Source organism: Phasianus colchicus, chromosome 2 (assembly GCF_987193195.1).
Source record: "Phasianus colchicus chromosome 2, bPhaCol1.hap1.1, whole genome shotgun sequence".
In the NCBI taxonomy this organism is placed as follows: domain Eukaryota; kingdom Metazoa; phylum Chordata; class Aves; order Galliformes; family Phasianidae; genus Phasianus; species Phasianus colchicus.
This window is the reverse complement of record NC_143437.1, coordinates 52,480,515-52,503,294: the sequence shown is the minus strand read 5'-3', so window position 1 is coordinate 52,503,294 and position 22,780 is coordinate 52,480,515. Positions and strand designations below refer to the sequence as shown.

The following is a 22,780-nucleotide window of genomic DNA, read 5'->3' as shown; positions in this document are numbered from 1 at the left end:
CAGGAAGTCTGCCATCCAGTTTCAAAGCCCTTTCAGCAGACCACCGCTGAAAACAGAGTCCTAACCCCATAGGTAGGAATTACCTTATCCAGTATTACTCACCTACAGTTCAGATATGCACTTAAAGTTGCCTGGCTTTCCTCCAAAGTCAGAGGAAGGCAAACAGTACTTCCAGAGGTGAAATCTTTCCATATCATGAGGGGTGCTTCAGACATATGGGATGTGTATGTGTACACATACATATATATATATATATGGCCACCCGCTCTGGATATGCCTGTTTATAACTCTTGCCTAAGCTGAAATTCTACCTGACTACCTTGGATAATATACCAATTTTTAAGACAGCTAAAGAGAGGTACTACTTCTTAGCTTAGATCATATAACTCATTTTACAAGGAACTGTTGATCATTTTTTAAACTGCTTTTAAGTCAAAAGCTTTAGTCAAAGTTCAGTCAAAAGCTACATCAACTAAGTATTCTGAACACAACAGTATTGATACCTTTCCACATCTTCATTTTCTGATATTATATTAAATTTTACTGAGAATATCTTGCTAGAGGTAAAACACATATTGGACAAACGAGCTGTGACTGTTTTTAAGTGACTTCAGTGTTTTAAGTTTCCACATTGAAACATTTCCGTCCAGCTATATATGTAGGCTTTATGCTTACATGCAATGTGATTCCAAAGTTCTATTACAAAGAAGAAAACTCCGTGGTATAAATTTCACAGACAAATACAGCATTTGAATTTTTGCAGAACAACATAAGCTCCCATATTATCCAAAGAGGATATTTTCTGGATGAAACAGTGCAAATATTAAGACAGTCAAGATTTTGAAATAGTGAGAAAAAAGGTTAAAAAAAACAACACAGTATTAGAGATACTGGAATATTTTTAATTCCTACAGTGGAAAAACTGAATTAAGCTTGAAGAAACATTAGAGAAGTGCAGGAAAACTCAGAGGGAATGAAAATATATGTCTTTTTCTGGTATAAAACAATTACCTGCATCTTGTAGGCAGCTAATAGGCATGACTATCTTCAGATTTCCTGTAGAAAAAAAAAATACAATCATAAGAAATTATTGATACTAAGTATGAATGCTGAAGAAAGTTTTCTATTATTTACAGTAAAGGCCTGAAATCTTCATTCATCCATCTCCTGGAGAAAATGTCATATTGCATCTCAGAGGTCCGAGCCAGTACCTTTTGCAGAAAGTGAGCATGAACCTTTTCAAGAGCCTTTTAAGGACAGCTTCTAAACTGGAGCAGTCTAACCTTCTTGAATCCGTAGAAAGAGAGATGCCCAATGTCACTCTTCATTCCTACACCCTTGCTAAGCCTGGATTATCTCTGAATCCTATTGACAAATCCCCTTTCGATAGCTCTTTCCAGCTAATACTTTCAGGCCTTCCAGCCTACCCATTAAATGTTTCAGGGACCAGGATGAAATCCCAGCCAAGTTGTCACCACGAAGGTATAAGAAAAGTAGTGAAACGCAAGTAAGATCTCAATTCAGTTAATACCGGTGAGAGATTGCTCAAGGCTGCCTCCTCAAAAGAGAAACCTACAAACCAAGTGCATATTGAAAAGACTTCTGTACCTGCTGCAATTTGCCACCTGTCTGACCATCATCTGACTGCAGGGTGATGCATTACAGAAAAGACCACCACAGGAGATACACCCAAAAAAAGGAGAAGTGATTGCTGTCTGGCTTGGCTGAAGGATCTGTTCCCCCTTGCAGTACAAGGAGGATTCTCCCATGCAGTTTTCATCAAATTCAATTTCAAAAATAGAATTTTCTTTTGTTTTGTTAAAAAAGGATGTTTGTTCAATTTGGATAACAAAAGCAATATTTATTAGTTTTCTTCAGAGGTTTTATTTAGGTCAAAATCTAGAGTACTTTCATTTATTTTAAGAAGAGATCTTTAGAAATATCTGAAGTATTAGTGGCAGGGGAGGGGATATGGGCTAGTATAATAACCTCTGGTAAGAAACCATGAGAAAAACAGCTAAAACACTTATTCCTTCTCCACTGAATAAAACCAACAGATGATAAAATATTAAATAAAATAAGAAACTCATCAAAAGTAAAAAGATACTTTAGCTCTCTGTAATCACAATAAGTGATTAATACTTTTACATAATAATATTTTCAAAGAACAAATGAATATTAGTAAAGCCCCATCCATGACTTGATGTATAGAGAATCTCTACTGTGCCACCCACTAGCAATCAAAAGGGACAAGGGGGAATGTTCCTATGCAAAAGAGCATAAAATTACTAGCTATCTTCAAATAAAAGTACTTTTTTCCTTATTAGGCAATTTTGCAAATGGTGAAGAAAAAATTTCTAGAAGATGGAAACATCCTTTCACTTCCATGTTCCCACTGCCAAGAACATATTCAGAGAATAAATCTGCCAATCACAGAAACAAGACAGCAAGAGTTTTATTTGAACAAAAAATTATGCTAGTACACTTCCATCAATTCCAGTTCAGTTCCAGAGTTCAAGTTATTTGGTGATCCTTACTATTTTCAGAACATTCTATATGATTTTTTCAACCTACACTATGAAACAGGTATACACTAATTACAGGGATTATTGATGGCTTAAGTTTGGCCAACGTCTTTCTCCTGGGGAAAATAAATCCTTTACCAGAATCAACAAAGTCATTTCTGGTTTGGTATGAACTGTTATCCACCCTGTGTCAAAGATGGTTTTAATATTATTTCTCTTTTTTTCCTAGGACTAAGTTTTACTGGAGAAATCTAACACACTGCAAAGCTAGTTTGCATTCTGTCTGTTTTTTCCAGTCAAGCTTTTATCTCATCTTCCTGCATCCACAGACTAACTTAAGCCAACAAGAGACTTCCAAATTTCAACTGATTAATGTATCTCCTTTGGAAAACACCGTAAATACACTTTTCAGTATTGCTCTTCATCAAAAATATATTCTTCAATAGACAGAAGCTCTCTATATTTCAGAAATTTCATATTTGAGAGTAGTGAACTAAGGATGAAAGTAGTGAACTAAGGATGATGAAAATGCACATTTTCTTTAATGCTTTTGGCGCCGTTTGGCTTCACTGCAGTGGCCGAGAGGAGCCCACCTACGGGGATCTGACAGCGTGCACGAGCTACGCCGAGCACATCGTTTGCCACCGGCTGCAAAGGCCTCCCTGGAACGTGCCCAAGCCAGGTTCCCATTGGAATGTGGCCCAGCGGCCAGATCTCCCACCACACTGACTGCACTATCTGCCTGCCTCGAACCAGGGCATTTCACTTCTCTGCAACTTTGAACACATGGACATTACTGGGAAACTGGGAACTGTATTTATGTCAGATGCACCTACTAAATCAAGACGTTTAAAACTTTCTAGAAAGGAGAATTACTCTGTCATTTCTGTTCCTAATGTGCCTCTGAGCTAAATACAAGAGACACAGATCTGGTTGGCTACAGAGCTCCAGCTCCAGAATTCTTCCTTTTTCTTTCTTCCTTCCTTTCTTTCTTTCTTTCTTTCTTTTTTTTTCCAGATCATTAAAATGGTTACACTAAACAGCTTTAAAATAAAATTTGGCAAAATACAACTTTTACTACTTCTCAATTTGTAGCTCATATTACAGCTCTTGCAAGTGAACAAATTGGAAGCTTATGTCTTCCCAGCTAAATCCTGAGTGCGCCATACAGAATAAATATTGACTCTAGAGTAAGGAGTAAGGGTCAGATCCAACCTTGCTTTAAATCTTTCCTGTCCATCTCTTCCAGCACAAAGCTGTCCTAAAACCACTGTAACTGGCCCCTGAGGAATTCATATTCTATAGGACACCAGTTAGTAGACAAGCTGCTGCAGTGGCTCCTATAAAATCCCTATGCTCACATAAAGACCTCTGCCAAGACCCTTATTAGCCAAGCTTAGTTTATGTCTGGGATGAGACCAGTCAGCCTTACAGAGGAAGCAGACCACCTCTGAGCTACTCCACACCTGCAAGTGAGAATGAAACTGACTTGGTCTTTTGGGAAGAAGAAGAGCATACCTTTGGCTTGCCATTCTACCCCATGTTTCCTTCTGCTCCACTAATGATATACCCACAGAGCTGTCTGGTAAGGACAATGCAGTGAAGAAAAAAGAAAAGAAGAAGAAAAAAAAACATTAAAAAGTAAAGTTTTGGGAACCCTACCAGAATACGGATTTGTAGTTTCTTTTACCTAGGTGAAGTTACAATGAGATCAATCTGCAAAAGAGCTTTCCACTAGCAGTAGGTGTGCATCACCGAACCAAAGGATTTAACCAGCAAGAAAACAGACAAACACGCATTTATCTTTCTGTACAAGGTTACAAATTCATTTGTGGGCTGAGTTTTCTTGTGCAGTGTAGCAAGATAACAAAAGGACTGCAGTCTTTTGGGTACATTTTGACATTTTGCACAAATGAAGTAAAGATAATCGAATGCTAGTTTTTTTATACTGTTTGACACCACACTTGACAATCTCATCAAGATGCAAAATCATTTTCTTCAGTCTTCATCCTGCACTTACTAAAAAGATAAGGAAAAAGAAACACTTCTTCTATTACCCAGCTTTGTAAAAAGGTTACCCAGAGAGATTCTCTTCATATTTTCAGATCCTTAGCCAGAGATCCCTTCTGACTGTGGTTTTGTAGCTGGCCTTCTACCTGTCAATTTAAACACCTCTAGGAATGACTGTAAATTCCTCTGTCAACCACTGGCACTTGGCAAAATCTTGTTTACTGGGGAATGTAAAGATGCCTGTGCTTTAGCTGCAGTTCAACAGCAATATGAGACTTCCATTTTCACACACAGTTCGATGGCAGCCCTTTTTGAAACAGGTTAGGTGTATTTATTTTCATCTACTAATTTCTATATTGAAATCACTACTACCTCTTCACACTTAAAGACACTATTCTGACTTGTTCATTTAATTCCACCTCAGATATTCTGCCTGCCCTCTGGATTTCAGCATTTTATTGAATATATTGCCATTTTCCAAAATTAGACAGAAAATCAGAGTTCTTAAAATACCCTGAAACATTTAGAATAACACACATTTTTAAATTTGGGCAGCTGAATGACTATTTACAATATTTGTTAATCATTTAAAAGTACTAGTAAAAATAAAAAAAAAATACTGCTCAGCAAGTACACTGTGAATTTATTACTAAATATTCAAAAAAAATTGCTTGAAAAGAAACTATAGTGCACAACCTGGTACTCATTTCTACGTTAGGGAAATACTCGTGCTAACATGAATTCCCTGAGAATTCAGGAGCTGAAGAGACTGACTCTGAAGGTGCAGTTACAAAAGCATCAAGTGCAGGACATTCTGGCTCTATGAAACTGCAAGTTAGTTTCAGGCTTATACTCTCAAGTTTCTATGAACACACAATCTGTGTCATTACTTGCTGGCTCCAGGGGACGGGATCTGTGCATGTAAATCTAGAAGCAGTATAAAATCTCATATCCTGATTTGTGTTTGCACTTTCTCTCATTTTAAGAAATATTCTATAATATTAAAAGTTGAGACATAGTATACAATAGCACTTTTTAGTTAATTCTAGTAGCATTGATTATTTCATTCATATGAAGGCTTTACCTTGCGCATCTGCACACTGCTATATATTCCTTCTGCGGCTACCTTACTGAAAATTCAGGCATCAAGCAAGAGACTTTCATTTGACTTCAGGGTGCTTTGGCCAGATATAAGATATGACTTGGAGTAACTAACAGGAGACAAATTATTTCAACAGCATGTCAAAATAAGAGCCAAATGCTGTTCTACATTATCCTCGTATTAATATGAAGCAATGAGCACCAAATCCAAGGACATAATGCCAGACTTATTCCTCATAAAAACAAACAGAATCAGATACTGCTTAGGTTTAAACTTTATCATCCTACATACTAAGTATCTGAGGTTATTTATGACAAACTGAAAATAAACGAATCCAACACCTCTAAGATGTCCACAGAGAAGCTCATAATACATACTGCAGTACATTTTCAATTACATATTAGTAAGAAAACAGATTTTCTGTAAGAGATGCTGGCTTTTGTCCTAAATGCTCAGAGCACAGCTGAACTCACTTATTGCTATGTTAAGTATCTCAAATGTAATTTCAAATTGCCACTCTCTATTGAAAAATAGCACTCCAAAAAAACTTAAATTCAAGTTGAGTGTATATTTTAAGAAGCCACAGAAGAACCCTACAGCAGAAATGCCTTAACACTGACCTTTTCACTGTAATGACACAGATTGCTCACTTAAGAACATCGCTATTTCCTGTTTCAGCATCATACATAATGTACACATTACTACCGGATGGAAAAAATGTATAAAAAAAGCTTTCACGTTGCCAAAGTCCAACTGAACACAGACTTATTTCCACAGGATGACTATAAAAAAAAAAGGGGGGAGTAGGTGGGGGGGCAGGGAGAGAAAAAAAAAATGCTATACAGGAGCCAAATTCATCTTAAACACTTCCTTTATAGTTACAAGTTCCCAAACTAATCACAGTTCATCTCCTCGAACAAATAACTGCTATCAAAGAATTGTCAAAATAGCCCACAGGACAAACAATCTTGTCAGTCAGTTAGGAGCTAATTGATCTTTCTGAGACCACTGCTTTTAATAGAATAGGCAAATATTCTGCTTCTGGTTCCCTAACCTTGCTGAGCACATGGCATTTTGTCAGAGGTGCTTCAACTTGTCATACAAAACTCACCTTGTCTGCTTGTGTTCCAGCACAGACATACTGAATCTATCTCAACACAGAAGCAAATAATTGTGATTATTCAGATGTGAAACTAAACAAAAGAAATATGTAAACTGCTAGTCTGTTCACACTGCTACTTAATTCCTTGGAGATAAAGTTAAGAAACAAAAATGGATGGGTAAAATACCTATAGTTTCCCACGTAGAACTTCAAATGTGATGGCAGAGAAATGGCAGATCTGACAGCCCACACTTCCAGCATTATTTAAAATTCAGAAGGCAACACAAAATAGCACTATCATTTTGCTTTTTTTCCCCATTTGTTTTTGAATCAGAACATACAGTGACATACCACAACAGCTCCCATGCAGAGAACTGTCAGAAAGAGATGCACACCACCAAAGTCCTCTTTGAACAACATTTTGATGACTGAAGTTAGTTTGATACAATGCATAATCTCATTGGTCCTAATCTGCACAAGAATGAATTTCACTTGGGGGTGAGATAAGTAGTAAATAAACAATATTTACTAATTAGCTACACAAAAATGATGTATAAGTATCTGAAGAGGTGCTGAGATACAAAAGATCTCGTAATTCTTGAGCTGCTCTCTTAAGAAGCAGAAAATCAGCTCTATCCCACTTTCTTCCAACCCACAGCAATTAAACAAATTGGGTACCATGCCAAACTGAAAAAGTGTGAAAATAGTTTCTGATTACTATTTGTAGGATTACAACTTTTTCATCATGTCTGCAGTGCAGAACAGAAAAATGCTTTTGCCCTGCTGTTGCTCTCAAACTGTTTCATAAACAAGTGGGCATTACAAAGTCCCAAATAGCTGAACACCTTAATGCTATGAAAAGCAAAGACTCAGACACAAACCAGTGATGCTATGTGGAGCTACCCAGATTGCAATGAAGCACGTGCACTTGCAAGAGCTGCTGAATATTAATGAGAATGAAGACCTTATTCTTAATTCAGTGCAAGAAAATGTGTTAATCAGAAAGGAGAAATAATACAGGACAGATTAACCAAATTAAGAATTTAACAGCACTTATGAAGATAAAGAGTATACAAAAGGCAAGATTCCAGTACGCACACGCTGTGTAGTCATTTCTAGATTTCTAGATTTAAAAATACCACACACAGTAAGAAGGTAAGTGTAGTGACACTGGAGAGTTCAGATAAAGTTGTCAGATACAAAAATTTTCCTAACTGAAATTACATGCAAATTTAGACATGCGTTCACTTTCACACAAGAATTGCAGACTTGAGCAGCAGCTGAGGAGAGCAGCCTAGTGCTGGTAAAAGCCTGCTAATGTGTCTCAAAGGTTTTCCCCAAGTTTCCCCAAGAAAAAAAAAAAAATCTTAATTTGTGTAAATATTGCATCATTTTTATGGACAAAGCAATTGATATTGTGCTGCCAAATAGAAATATAAATAAAAAATACTAGGCCTAGCATTTTCATTGTAGAAGGAAAATATCGCTGAATTTTCTGGGAAGTGAGTTTTTTTTTCAGTTAGAAGTTATGCAATACTAATTATGCAACTGCTGTAGAATTTGCAGACAGCTAAGCCTTCTTTCATACTGTGTCAGGAAAAGTCACTTGCACTTAACATGAAAATACCAGGGTCTTTCAAACACTTTCTTTAAATGGGCAAAGGCACCGGCTCTGGGGGACGCATTCACCCCTAGAAGAATTACATATGAAGACATTTATAGTACCTGATCTGGTGTTTGTTTTTCACTCACACTAAGCTTATTATACAAACTTATTTTAAAACCTGTTATTATTTACTGAGCCCTGTGGTCAACCACATGTCAAAACAAAAACAGATGCATACAAAGCATTGGTAGTGTGCTCCTACTGATTTTTTTTTCAATTATATGAACCCAAAGTAGAACGGGGGCCCTTCATGGCAGTTTTATTTCAATCAATTGTGAAGCCTTTCAAAATTCAGCTAAGATCAGATATTAAGCCCCAAGCTCTATACATCCCACACGTGTCACAGCAGTTACTACCCTGCAGCCCTAATGTTCAGTTTTGACTAGTGACTCAGTACAGGCATTTTACAGTAGTGAACCTAAGCACTTAACACTGCCTAAAGACTGTGATCACTGCAACAGTCATACAACTTACATTAACTAGGCTGCACATTTAAGGATGCTGCTTTGCTTAAAACCCTCAGGGTGCTCTTTTAAGTTACTCTGGCCATTTTTTACAGTACTTTCTTCTTTTTATTGTATGAAGCATTGGAAATCAGCACGCACAATATCCAATTGCATCAGAACACCTCTTAAAAAATTCAATAAAATATACATACACTTTATGCTGTGTTTTGTTGGATCATATGATATTTCATTCTGTGCAGTAAGGTTTCTTTCTACAAAACATGTATCAACTCTGTTTATTAATATGACATCCACTCTTGAGTAAACACTGCTGAGAAAATTTTCAACCAAAACTGCCTGAATCTACTTGTAATGCGTCTGTTATGGCACAGGTTGATACTTGAGGCACAGTCCAAGCTGACAGCTCTGTTAAGGTCTCAACACAATAAAAACCACAGCTTATCTGGGAAAGACACTGTTCGGGTTCATGACTTGATATCACTCGAGGTTAGACAAGAGAGCAGTACTATGGGGCATTTGTAGTCTAATCTGCTCCTCCAAGTTTCATATGTACTAACTTTTGAAACAACTCCAAGGAAGCCTGCAAGATACATGATGCTGTACTCACAAGTGTCACAACTGGGCACCAAATCTCTCCTGTCCAGGAGAAGTCTAAAAACAGCAAAAACCTTAAAATATGCCATCAGGCAAAAGAGAGCTCAGCAGAGCTTTTAGGAGGCCACAGTCACATGCTACTGGTGTATAGAAACGGAAAGCAACTGCTGCTCAGCTTCAGGAACCTCCAAACAACCCCTGCACCATGGTTGATCCATTCCACCAAATCTAGCTCTTTTCCAGTGTCAGAAATGGAAATGAGATCATCTAAAGATTTGACCCTGAAGTCTCTTGGGTTCATCTTATGTATCAAATGGAATTTGTAACTATGAACAAAAGGAAATATCACCAACATGAAGATAGAGTACATAGGGCTCTACGTTTACTAAGTTACACTAAGGTGGATTAAATAGTGCGTGCTCCTTTACATAGCTCTTAATCTGAAAGCTTCTGCTGCAAACCAAAAGCACATAAGTTATTTTCACTAAACTAAACTGCAATATTTTGGCACTCATGTCACCTCAGGCAATTAACCAACTTGCTTACCCAACTGAACTCTTTCCCCCTACTTCTTTCTTCCTACCCCACTTGCAGGACTTGAGGACACCCTGTTCACTTGGAGATGGTGAATCATTACAAGCCAGCAGGCCCACACAGTTCCTCAAAAGACACAAAAGGTGTAAAAATAGCTGGTACTAATGAAGCAAGTACAGCGTCAGCAGCCAGATGAGCGTGGGTGATCAGATAAGGGTCTGCTGTTGCAAAGGGCAAATTATTAAAAGAATGCTTCTCTCTCTCTTTTTATTAAGCTTTGTTCTTCCTTCGCTGAAATCAGCCCTCTGTGATGTATGATAAATGACACCTGACAAGATTGACTCCTTCTGTAATTGCAAGTTTCATACAGGCTCAGGAAGCGGTGCCTCACTAGAAACTGAAGGTAGAGTGGAGGTGTCACTAAAAAAAATAAATAAAGAGAGGCAAAAATAAAGCCTAAAAATAGCCAGGACTACCCACTGGGTATGACTGTGCGGGTATATTTAGCCAGTCTAACACCAACTTTACTTGTTAAAAACACAATCTTACCTTTATGCAAAACAGCTTCCTGTTTCTAAACATAACTTGAGAAACTTGAGAAGATGAGGGGGGGAATTCAGGTTTGGAAACTGTCCCCTTTTCACTGACATTAACAAAAGATCAAATGTGAAAAGACTGGGTAGAACATCTATTGCATCCCAACATCCAATAGCAAAGGGGCAAGAGCTTGTTCTTAAGGCATCCATACTCAGCAAACAGGACTAGGAAACAGAAGAAGCAAGCATATTTTCAACTACTTGCAAATCTTCAAAACAGCACTGATGCAGTGCTATGTTAGGCCTTGCCCCAAGTTCCACTGTCCCTTCCACAATGGCTGAGACACCTGTGGCCATACCAGCACATTTGTTAGCCCCCACTGAAAGATGGAACACCAGAAGGACCTAGAAATAAAAGCTGTATTTTACAATTGAAGGTGGGAGTTATTTTTTATTTTTGCTTCTAATCTGAGGCGTTTCAATGATCAGGTTTACAGCACAGCTTCTTCACCCCAGCACACAGAAAACTTCTCCAAGGACCAGAAGTGAGGCTCTGGGAACTGAAGGAAGGTGGAAATATGTCATGCCAGACCCACTGCCTAATTGCAGTGCCCTTGAGAGATGGCTGTGCTCCACTAGAGGCAGAAATGTAGGCCTTCATGCTAATGAGAAGCAGTTGGCAGAGTTTTACAGCTCTATTCTGCAAGTTTCTCCTACTCTGAGGGCAGTTTACATCCCTTTATCAGCACAAAGGAGCTATTAGAAAGGGTGTAAATATAAGTTACTGCCATCTAAGGCACTCCTACAGTGCTTAATAAAGTGACATGCGTATAAATGACCATCTGGCCAAGTGATACAGTTTATTATCTTACAAAAATTATCAAGAAGCACTTCCAAACATACAGCTAAATTTCTCATTCCCTAAGACATGCACTTACAGGAATTAATGACTGCACCTCTGCAGTGTTCGTATGGCACCTGTTTGCCATCAGGGCAACAGCTGGCATGTGCAGAGGAGTTGAGATGGGGGCTCAAAGACACTCTGTGCACCCAGAAGCAGCCCTAGCACACCTTGGGCACTTACAGCCCTTGCTCACAGTTCCATACCTGACTGTATGAGAATCCTTATAGCCTACACAGTTTTAATGGCTGTAGGACATTCCACAGCAAGGCAGTAACAGTACTCAACAACCTCCATTCTATGGTGACTTCATGCTTCAGCACAACATGAGCTTAGCTCAAAGGAAAGATAAGACAGGCCTCAAGGGCTCTCTTAAGAGTTTCTGCAACTGTTGAAAGCATATTACAGCAACATTACTATTGGAAGCAATGTATGTGCCAACCTTCTAGTGCTCCATCTGAGCTGTGTAAGGAAATGGTCTTTTCTACAATTATGGTTTTTCTATTTAATGTTGTGACTCCTTTGGCTTGAGCTTACATGAGGGTTTTGTTTCATTATTATGCACTCTTCCTGTATGGCTCCAAAGACCTCTCATCAATCACTATGGGGCCGAGATTAAACAAAAATGCGCAAGTTTATACCAGACCCGTCTCATTTACAACAGGAAAAACTGTAACACACTGCCAACTTCACACGCAAGAGTCAATGAAAATGATTATTCTGGCATTACAGTTTTTATTTTGTCCTTATTTTAAAATTTTAAAAAATGGTAATTGAAGTTAATAAGATAATATTTTTAACATTAAGTCCAGTGGGAAATGGAGAGCATAATCTTTTCTTGATATGCTGTGGTTAATACTCATTGATACTATGCTTTGTTCTGCATCACAGTTTTCCTATTTAATCCTATGCCTCAGCAGTAAATTTAATAGTCACTGATTTTTTACTAGAATAGATAAACACTGATATGCAAGATAAATCAGTTGATGCCATTATTCTTCAGACAATTTAATTTTCATCTGAAATTAAGAGCAATATTTTTTCTATTATAGGAAATATTAATGTAAAAATAATTATTAGTGGGTTTAAATACTGAAGACAATACTCTGACAGTACATTTATATTAAGTTAATAAGAGACAAGACCACATACTCAAGACTATGATGAAACTCCTAAATTATAATGCTAAAAGCAGAGTGATTGGAACCTAATCCTATTGCCCCCACCTAGATTTGGAGGGGAAAAAAAGTTTAAATAAGAGTAATGCATCACCTTTTTAGTACTTTACCAATTTGAAGAGGAGAAAAATGTACAAAGGAGAAAATGAACTGCCTAATTCAATCTGAAACCAAGGAACAAGCTAACTCAGAAATGACCTGGGGGAAATAAGGACCATGTTGTTCTCAGTTGGATCAGTCCCAGCACCCGGGGAATCTAGCCCTAGGTCAAGGAGGAGCAGGGCATGGAGTTGCAGCTTCAGATGGCAGTGAAGGCTAATGCAGATCTGGTGGGATGGTGGGGCCATGTCCTGCCATGTGCCACCTGTTTCCCAGGCCTCCTGGACCACCAGACCGCCTTCTTCCCTACTCTGCTGACCGAGTCAAGCTGAGGCTCTGCTGGATTATTACGGAGCCCACGCACTGGATGTTCAAAGGTAGGAAAACATTCTGCTTTCAGTGTAACGTGCAACAGTCATGACACAGGCGAGGTAGAGAGGAGAAGTAAAACAAGATACGGTGATATTTTTCTTTTTGTTAAGTTCCTGCCATGGATTTGCTCCATCAGCCAATGTTTGAACTGTAGGCTGGAAAGTTGTTTTCCTGAGTGTAAATAACTCCCTCACTTTGGCCTATGCAAGCAGATGGCACGGCAGCTCCCTGCACTGTGGGCTGCAGGGCTGGTGTCTCCATAGAGCAATGAAAGCACAGCTGATCTTGCACTGATGGCGGGCATAGGTCATGACAGCAAATGGAGGTGGTTGTTACAACATGCTCCAGCAAAGAAGAGCAGAGGAGGAGGTGACTGGAGCTATGGGGAGGTGGCACGAGAAGCTGCTAGGCGAGGAGAGGCCACGCTATCTCGCATCTCCCTGCATGCTGCCGCAGGTGTTCTTCCTGCCACAGCCGCCTCCGGCTGCCTCTGTGCAGCGTCACTTTCACCAGCTCCGCTTCCTTCCACTTACCCACCCAGAATGCACACCCAGATCTGTGCCACCTCCCTGATCAGGCCCAGCATCTCCCAGCTGCAAGTGATAGAGGCAGCCTACCAACAGTTAGGATTAAGGTTTCATGGGCAATTACAGCAGGTAAGCAGCTTGGCTCGTAACGCGTTTTATTCCTCGTGAAGACCTTAGGATGTGGGAGCACACTGACATCAGCCTGGCTGATGCTGAGCACTGACACACATCTCCACTGCCTGGTGAAAGGTCAGGTCTCTCCCCTTCTGGTTAGGTGCCCCCTATCATTAACTTTCCGACACTAGATCTGCTGATGACACACCTTCTCCTGGCCCGTGTGCCCCATTTTGATCTGTGGACACTGTTCTATCAAGTCTGCAAGTTTGGGCCCTTGTTCAGACCCGAGCCAGGGGCAGGAAGGCCAAGGAGATAGATCAGGTAGGATCCACAAATGAAAAGATGAGAAATAGGAGGTATCTGCCCTGCCTACAGTAATAATTACGCTGTATCATTAACAAAACTCAGGTTTCATCATTAACTTGACTTGGGTTTCAAGAGCTGATCTCACCCCAATCATCCTTCAAATTGCACTCAGCTCTCCTCCCTTTGCTTACATCAGAGCTGCATAAGAACCAAAAGGAAAGGCTGCTGGTAACTAGTACACCTAACAGAAAGTACGGGTAAAAATGAGCCATCGACACCACAATCAAACAAGTGTAAAAAATTGCACATTTTAAATTGCCTGAACCCAGAACAACTTCACCACTTCGGCCTGATCCTGCCAGGAAAATGTAACCTGTTAATTCAAAGTGGTTGAGAGGAAAAGGGTCAACTGTTGGCAGGTGCTGCATGCAGCACAGCTGACACAACCCTGCATAGTCTGGTAGTCTGAAACAAAAGGTGTCAGGAAAGTCACTCTCTTAGATCTTAGAACACGAGAAGAGCCACCTACATGTTTGCTGTAATGAAGAAGCCAGCTGTCTCTGTCATGGCCCAACTGCTGCAACAAAAGGTCCTTCTTTGATTTTGTTCTTCCACCAAGCTCATTAGAAGAGCTACTGAAATCTTCCAAAGCCTTTTCTCAACCTCAAAGTCTGAGATAAAGATGCTATTTTAATTGTGGATTAGCAAGATGTGCTTGAGTAAAACAACCCCAAACCCTAGGATGCAATTGCATAATAAACACTACTGTTACAGCAGAATCTAATTGCTCTGCTTGCACCAGCGAAGAGCTGCTGGTTCATTACACCAAGCTGCAGGAGTTGCTGTTCATATCCTCGTAAGTTGGAGTATTTGATTGCAGAACTGCTACCGATGGTAGATCCAGTACTCAGCCACTGATTTCTGATCAGCAAAACTTAAAAGCAAAGATGCTGTCAGTGTGTTATTTTTCTTCACAGCTTTCTTCAGGGTAACAATTTATTTTTCTCATTGATTTGTTCAAAGATGCCATACCTAATTTTAAGACAGGATTTGGATTTTAATATTCTATGTAAACCTGCTCAGCCAAGGAAGTAGTAAGGACAGGACCCATATGAACCAAGTGGCTTTGTCTGATAAAACATCTGGAAGATGCCAGTAGTTATGTTGCTATCCTGCAGCCTGATTGCAGGTGCAAAGGGCAGGTGAAGGCCTGAAAAAGGCCAGAAGAGGAAGGTCACAGCAAGGCCAAAAGCAGCCACAGCTCCTGCTGGCTGCTCAGATTAGGTTTGGACAAGAGGCTCCCAGGCAGATAACATGGGAAGCACCATTATGTCTCATCCCATGGGGAAAGAGTTTGCTGAATTACACTAAAAGGTCTGTGGCAGCTAAAAGAGCTTCCTTTGCCAGTTGCAGGTCCCCAAGTGCAGCTCTGTGCCTCTCCTTCTGTGCCTCCATGCTGCTGTGCTTGGGTCAGTTTTTTCACTCCCTTCTCTGCTCATCATATATACAGATAAACTGTTGTTTTATACTTAAAAAACATGTATTTCTGTTTCTTTTGCTTCCCAACCATCTTTAGACTGAACGCATTCTGAATGGAAAACATAAATGTCATTTCAAGCAGATACCTGCCTCAGTAAGCCTGCAAAAGCAGCTTATTCACTCAAACTCACATTCCATACATGAATACACTCACATATAGGCTCAGCTGTACTTCATAGAGAGATCTCTTTGCCTGAGTGTTTGCTAAAGAATGTTTGGCAAGCAGGGACACCACCTAGTTGGTTTATACTTTTTCAGATATGAAGTTATTTACATTTCCATATAAAAGGCATTTCTGGGGCTGCTCATAAAATGCAACACACACAAAAACCTAAAGGAAAATTTAAAGGTGCAAAGAAGAGTAACTTTAAAAAAAAAAAAAAAAAACAGAGCTTGAATCAGCTTGTGGGAAAGTTAACAGAAATATTCCATTAGTGAAATGGAAAAGTGGATCAAAGCAGTATAATGCAAACCCTCAAGATAGTGGAAAACTCCACGTGGGATGCTCTCAGGAAAACTGCTCTAATTCAGCTCTACCAACTGTGCAGAGGGTTCAGGGAGTTCAGCTCTTTGCACAGCCAGGACCATGCTCTGCCTTTCACCCAAGGTGCTCATCAGGACTGGAAACCAAAACCTATTTTTCTGACAGGTCATGAATTAAATAACTGCAGCTGGATCTCTTTCCTTCTGCTAGCAATCTCACATGGAAGTAATAAAATTACTGGCACTATAAACTAGTTCTAGATGGGTTTTTTTTTCAGTGTTGCAAGATATTTTTTCTTTGGTGGAAGTAAGTTCTGTAAGCAGGCAGCGCTCACCAGCATTAAAAGGAGATCACATCTGGAGCCAGAGGGCCCAGTTGTTACAACGACGCTTTTTACAGGTTCTTTACCTATGCTAACGCTCTGCTAGAGCAGTCCAGCTAATAGAGCAATAACAAACAACAAGGACAAACTTATAGGATAATTAATATAAACGGGACGACATTGTTCACTGATATTTTTAAGCCCCATTATGGTTGACTCACCCATGAGCAGGTCTGGATCTATAGCAAAGGAAATAGTAAGTGTGTGATTGAATAATAGGAAGTTTCAACTTCAAAAAGTGTCTGCACTACACTACCTGAAAATCAAGCTCATGCTTCTGAAATTCCCACCAATACCTTGTCTAATCCTCCCTGTTATTCTTTTTTTCTCTCTTCAGTCAGCTGAGCTGCTCTAAGATTATTTTCCTGTAACTTTCAGCACAACATGTATACAGAAAGCATGGTGGGTAAGCAGTTACGACATCTAACAGGAGATTTAGCCTTTGTTCCCCATAAGAAATGGATACAACACCTGCACGTGTGGACTCTGAATCCTAGCTTTAATTAGAAGTTGAAATCAGACAAACCTACCTCTGCTTATACACTAGATTTTCCTCAGTGTCCCTCTGTTTTCCAGAATAGTATTCTCCTTCCTGTTGGTGACCATCTATGTAGGATACAGGATCCAAATGCTTTTCCACTGAGACCTCAACATCTACATGTTGTCTACCTCTCTATTGACAGCTTCCAATAAAAGCTTCCTTTAATAGAGTTGTCCTGACTCACAGGTGTGGGGGGAGAGAAGCTGACCTTGCTGCAGCATCAAGAGGCTCTGACGCATTTTGAGAGGCTGTGGTTTCAGGTCTGAAAGAATTCTGCTTTGTTTTCAACTAAGTTTTAAAAGCTCAACTTCCAAAATATCACCCCATAGCTTCGTGGTGGTTTGCAACTTGATTTTATTTAGTGGTTTGATAGAGCAATGTTCAGGGCTTTGGCCATACACTTGGCAGATCAGCAGCGCTCACCAGCAGAGCATTTTCTCAGACACACAGCCACCCAGGCTCCTGGCTGGCTCCACCTCTTGTCCGCCCACTCCCAGTTTCAGACGTTTCACATTCCAAAACTGGAAGTGTCTATGCAACATAAGGTCACAGGATTACACAACGCACCCTGCTCCTTCTAAGTGCTACTGCATCCTCAAAAGTACACCAACCACAACAGCAAGAGAGCTGTTTACAATGAATTTCTATCTGAGTGGGAGTGTTTTCTCCGAGAATCTTGTAACAAAGACATGAAGTGTATGACTCTTCCCTATGTTTGGTAAAATTTTTACTGAGATGGCACTTATTTAATACTGCTACATCTGCATTCTTTCCTCTTTAAGCTGCCCTTTTAAAAACTGGGATTTAATTTTTACACTTCCCCTAAGTATTTGTATGTTGGATAATTTTAGCACATGCTAAACAGAACAATTTCTGTCTATCTTAAATTTAGAACTGAGGACATTTGTAGCTTTTGCAATGCAACCATGAAATACAACTGCCTGTTGCCAATGTGGGTTTTGCTAAATGCTTTTTTTTAAATTATTACTTAAATAATTGAATGGTCTGAATAACTTCTATGATCATTCTTTCACATAGTCTTTAAATTCTAACAGGTGAATGAAAACTCCAGTTTCAGTTACCACTGCAGAACATTTTACCTAATACAGTGGGCGAAAAGTAAGACAAGTTTTGGGTTTTTTTTCCCCCAATGAGGGGGTAGGTAGAAATGGTGTTGTCACATATTACCTGTCCTTGAAACCGTCTTCAGCTTTTCAGCTACAGTTAAGTCTTAGCTGTTAGTATGGAAAGTGTATTTGACTTTCTCTTGAATGCTAAAGAATTATACAGTTATCTGCCAAAGGCATTTTTTTACATATTCAAATAAGCGCCCAAACTATATGGAGCAACTTCTTTCAATTTCAGGCCTGTCTCCTTTGTCTCCAGCTGCCTGGAGCAGCTGAGCAGGGGGAAGCAGAAGGGCTCAGGGTCGCAGATGCTGACGAGCAACCTCAGGTGAGAACAGGGCTGTTGGTGGCTGACACTCAGAAATCTGATTCAGGCCACTTAGTTAAAACTACGATGGCAAAACAAGAGAGAGAGGGTAAGAGAAACAAAAAGAATCCTATGAAAGGAGCAGAATAAGGAGCTAGGGAGGTCTCTTGCACTTCTCATTTCATTAGCTGCACTGGCACCTTGCTTTGCTGGGGGAAGGGGTAGCATAGGACTTTTGTTCTGAGTCATTCATTTGGAAGATATAACGTGGTTAAGAGTCAACTGCCCTTCATCTCACAGAAGAGATACTTAAAACTGAGCTAATGGTTTAAAGTTACGTAGCTCCTCTTTGGTCCCTGTGCAAGCAAAAGGTTAGACTGTAATGTTTAACCACATCTCCCATGTATTTCTGAGAAGCACAGGGGAGATTGCCTGAAGGAACGTCAGACATCTGCCATGCTATTTCCTGTGTACATTAGGTGGAGAAACCTCTGCCAGCCTCCAGTCTCATGTAGACAGAGAGCTTCCTCCCATGCAGTAGCTGTCACACAGCATGCTTTCCTTCTGTGGGACATGCTGTCTTTGGGGACAGCAGGGACTAGTGTTCTGCGCATGCCACCTGCCACGATCAGTAAATCTGTAAGATTGTCACTGTGCAGTATAGTCAAAAGGTTTGGTGCTTTCAGTGGGATTGGCAGCATGTCCATATAAAAAGTAGGATGAAGAACCAATGAGAGACAGCAAGAAAAAGTTTAATAAGTCTGGAAACATGGTACAGTAAGGAGAATACAGCATCTATTACAAACCTTGATGAACTATTCAAAGGGTTACTTTAAAAAGTACAAGTAATATTTGTGATATATGCGTTCATTATTTTAACTTTCATCCATAAGAGGTCACTGTGTGATACAATGAACACCTTGGTGTCAGCAGCATTCCTGTCCCTTCCCACATGCTCAGCACCAGGTGTCCAGTCATCTCTAGTAACGTCCTAGCTATTATCCAGCTGCCTTCTGTAGGGACAGATAGAGCAATAAAGCAAGAATTGTGTAGGTGTCCTTCAAGCACTTTGATCGTGTGACCTTAGCCAATTTTACAGTTACTTGAATGTACTTACTTTTCATTCCCCATTAATCTCAAATGGATCCAAGAGTTTTACAACCACTGTAGACAATTTAAATAACTGGTTAAAAATATAGAAAAATTTGTGAGACTGATGTTGAGCAGCAAAAATACAAGCTCACAGGCAGGCAGTACAAGTCCCAGGGACTGCACACTCAATTTTTTAGCCTGTTTCATCAAGACATTGTTTTGTTAGTACTGAGTAGATGTTTTCACCAGCATGACTCCAATGTACAGTGGGACATGTAGGCCTGTCAAGGTTACCTGCCAATAGGAACTTTTAAAGCATTAAGTTTCTGTACTGCCATTTACCATGAGATGAGAAGGGGTAATAGACAGATGCAACTTAATGACAGCTGAAACCATGTTAGCACAATTTAGCTCATCTAATATCTTCTTTATGGATTAAGGTGACTTAAGGGGAAGTAGTTCATTCAGAGATTTCCATGAGAAAACAAAAGCAAAAAATCAGCAATACAGAAATTTTGCAGTGGATAACTTGTTCTTATGGAAATTCTTCTTTCAATTGACAACCTGCTTTTATGGGAAGTTCCTCCACAGCTGTAGGCACAGCTTTCATGCTGAGAAGTTTAAAAGCAGCTCTTATCTGCTGTGCCCCCATCAGATAAACTGATGGACTGGAACCCTCATCTTTCCCTTCCTCCCATGCAAACACCAAAGAGTACAAGCAATCTCACTGCAAGTTCAACAGCATATTGACTTGCAGCCACAGTACTCATCTAGTTACAGACAAGCTTGTGGAAGGATGCTTGAAGGCCTGATCTTTTAACGTCCCAAATCAAGATTAAATGCAGGCTCTTATGCATAAGCTGTCCTTAATGCTGTGATACTGGTAAAGCTGCCACCGACTTCAGCAAAATTTTCACTAACACAAGGGATTGCAGGAGTGGGAAAGCCTTAAACAAAGCTCCTTAGAGCTTGACTGCACCAAAGACAGGGAACCTGCACCTAATTTTTACATTATTATATGAATACACCTAAATCGTGGATGCAACTTCATCACTTTTGTTTTACAGCAGCCTAAACCAGTCGGTCGGGACTACACACTCCATAGATAGCATTACAAGGAGAAAGACAAATATTTTTAGTGAACTTGCTAAGGGTCTTCTAAATTTGCATCAAGAGCACTGAGTAAGAATCTTCTTTACAGAGGGATATTAGAAAAGGACAAACCAATCACTATAGTGTATTTTCTATCAATCATGAATCATCATATTGTGCAAACAGGCTGGAGATCATATTTACACCTAGGCTGGAATTATCTCAGCAAGTCAGAGGAAGACAAAATCTGTTAGAGCAGGCAGTCCAGATAGAGGTACTGAGTCCCTAAGTCATTCACCTAAACTTCTAAAGAGATTTACAGTAATTCCACACAAGCCCTGTACTTTCACACCAATGCATTTTTAACCCCAGATAAAACATAGATCCCTTTGGGAGGAGAAAAAAAGTGAATCCAAGTGGAAATCTTGGACTCATGGTCATAACTTACAACAATGTATCTTGCTTCATTCCTGACTACCTTCTGGCCTATGCAGGCTATCCAACAGAAGAGTGATCCAGCAACCCCAATACTGAGCTATGAGGAGGAGCTGGGACATCATGAGCTTGGGGCAGAAGCAGCTGCCTGCCTGCCACTGTAGGCTGTGAGGTGAGGGAATAGACACAGGCCACTGCTCAGCTGCTACAGTGACCTTCAGCTATGCTGATCTGTGTTGTGAATGTGCCCTCAGGCCACACTCGTGTTTCTACACTGCATGCTTTCTTGGCTATATGCAACACTACTGAGTTCACACGCTTGTACAGCCCCTTGTCTGTACTGCACGAGTCCCACAGGTTCCTCACTGCTCCAAATTGCAAAGTGGCCAGCCTGTTACATCAGGTTTACTGCTGCTCTGCACAGAAGGAGCACAGCAACAACACGTGCTCGCTAAGATGTGCTGCATGGCTGCAAAAATGATACACGCTGAAGTGAAATTACCGAGATTGGTTAAAAAAATCCCGCCCCTACACCAAAATGAGTTGCACCTTCAGGACTCTGTAGTAATAAAATACAGTCACAATGAAAATGTTACTGATACATCCTTTTTTACTGAAGTGGCATGAAGGACATTTATTTTCAGCCAGCTGTCTGAAGGAATACCCCACATGCTAGATAGATAGTGTCATGCTATGCAAGTTGTCTTGTCCACTATCTAGCAGAGAGAGCTCTATTGCACTGAAGCACGTGTGGTAAGAAAAATGGCCCAGGCTCTTCTTCATATTCTCAGCATACCTGTTGCTATCACACAGCTGCTCTCAAGTCTACAATTTCCTGTGCAGTACAAACTGCATACCACTTCCCCTACAGAAAAAAAAATAAAATAAAAAAAAAAGCATTGCTTGCTTTTAATTGATGATGGAAATACTGTCATATTTTCCACTAGCCAAGCTTGAAACCATTACTGAATGAACCTTCATTAATTTTTCCACAACATTTTGCAGAAATGTCAGGAAACAGCTGCACCAGAAATGATTAACTGTCCTTATCACTCGTGTTCATTGGCCAACTTGAAATTATATAGTTTTTCTTCTTCTAGTACTCAAAACTCAATGACTTTTTTTTGTTATTCTTCAGTTGAATATCACAACACACCACTTTTTCTTCAGAAGTATACAATTACACAGGTTTAGTAGTACACAGACATTTTATGATCAGTGGAAGAATTTATACAGTTTGGAGTTGCATAATTCTAGGAGAAGATTTCTTCCTATAGATCACTCAGCTGTGTCTTTCTTGGATCAAATTCAATTAAATTCACAAGTCAGATTGCATTTGCCAGTCAGACCAAATTCATTATACAGACAAACTTTTCTTGCTGTGTCTTCCTTCCTCTCCTGTTCTACTCTTTCCCTTTTTCCTCTTCTTCCCCCACACTTTATCTCTCACCTCTTCCTCGAGTTATACCACATGTCACAGCTTATCACACAATGCTCTGTATGTTTTCTGGCACATACAACTGGAATACTGTGCTTCATAATTCCGAACCTGCAGCCACTGAGCTGCTGAAGGCTTGGTACAAAATGGAGAGCAGCCATCTGGAGATAACTGCTAGCATAGATCTGAGATTCCCAGCTGGCTAAAACTTTGCAGCCTTGGAACTTAGCAAAGTATCTATGAGCAAAAGAATCCAACAGAGATTTGCACACTGAAGTGGAAAACATGTATCTTTTCAAAAACTTAA

General features: G+C 39.9%; 1 protein-coding gene across 6 annotated transcripts in view; it reads right to left on the bottom strand.

Annotated features, from left to right (window-relative positions):
* The window catches only part of HIVEP2 (HIVEP zinc finger 2), a 127,387-nt gene that overhangs the window by 26,047 nt on the left and 78,560 nt on the right, over positions 1 to 22,780 (bottom strand). For 5 of the 6 annotated variants that reach the window (XM_090135688.1, XM_031611274.2, XM_031611284.2 and 2 more), the window contains one exon: positions 1,012 to 1,056. The gene's annotated coding sequence lies outside the window, so the exon portion shown is untranslated. Of the gene's footprint in view, positions 1 to 1,011; positions 1,057 to 1,211; positions 1,796 to 22,780 lie in introns of those variants that run through there. The other variant, XM_090135692.1, reaches the window with a different exon arrangement.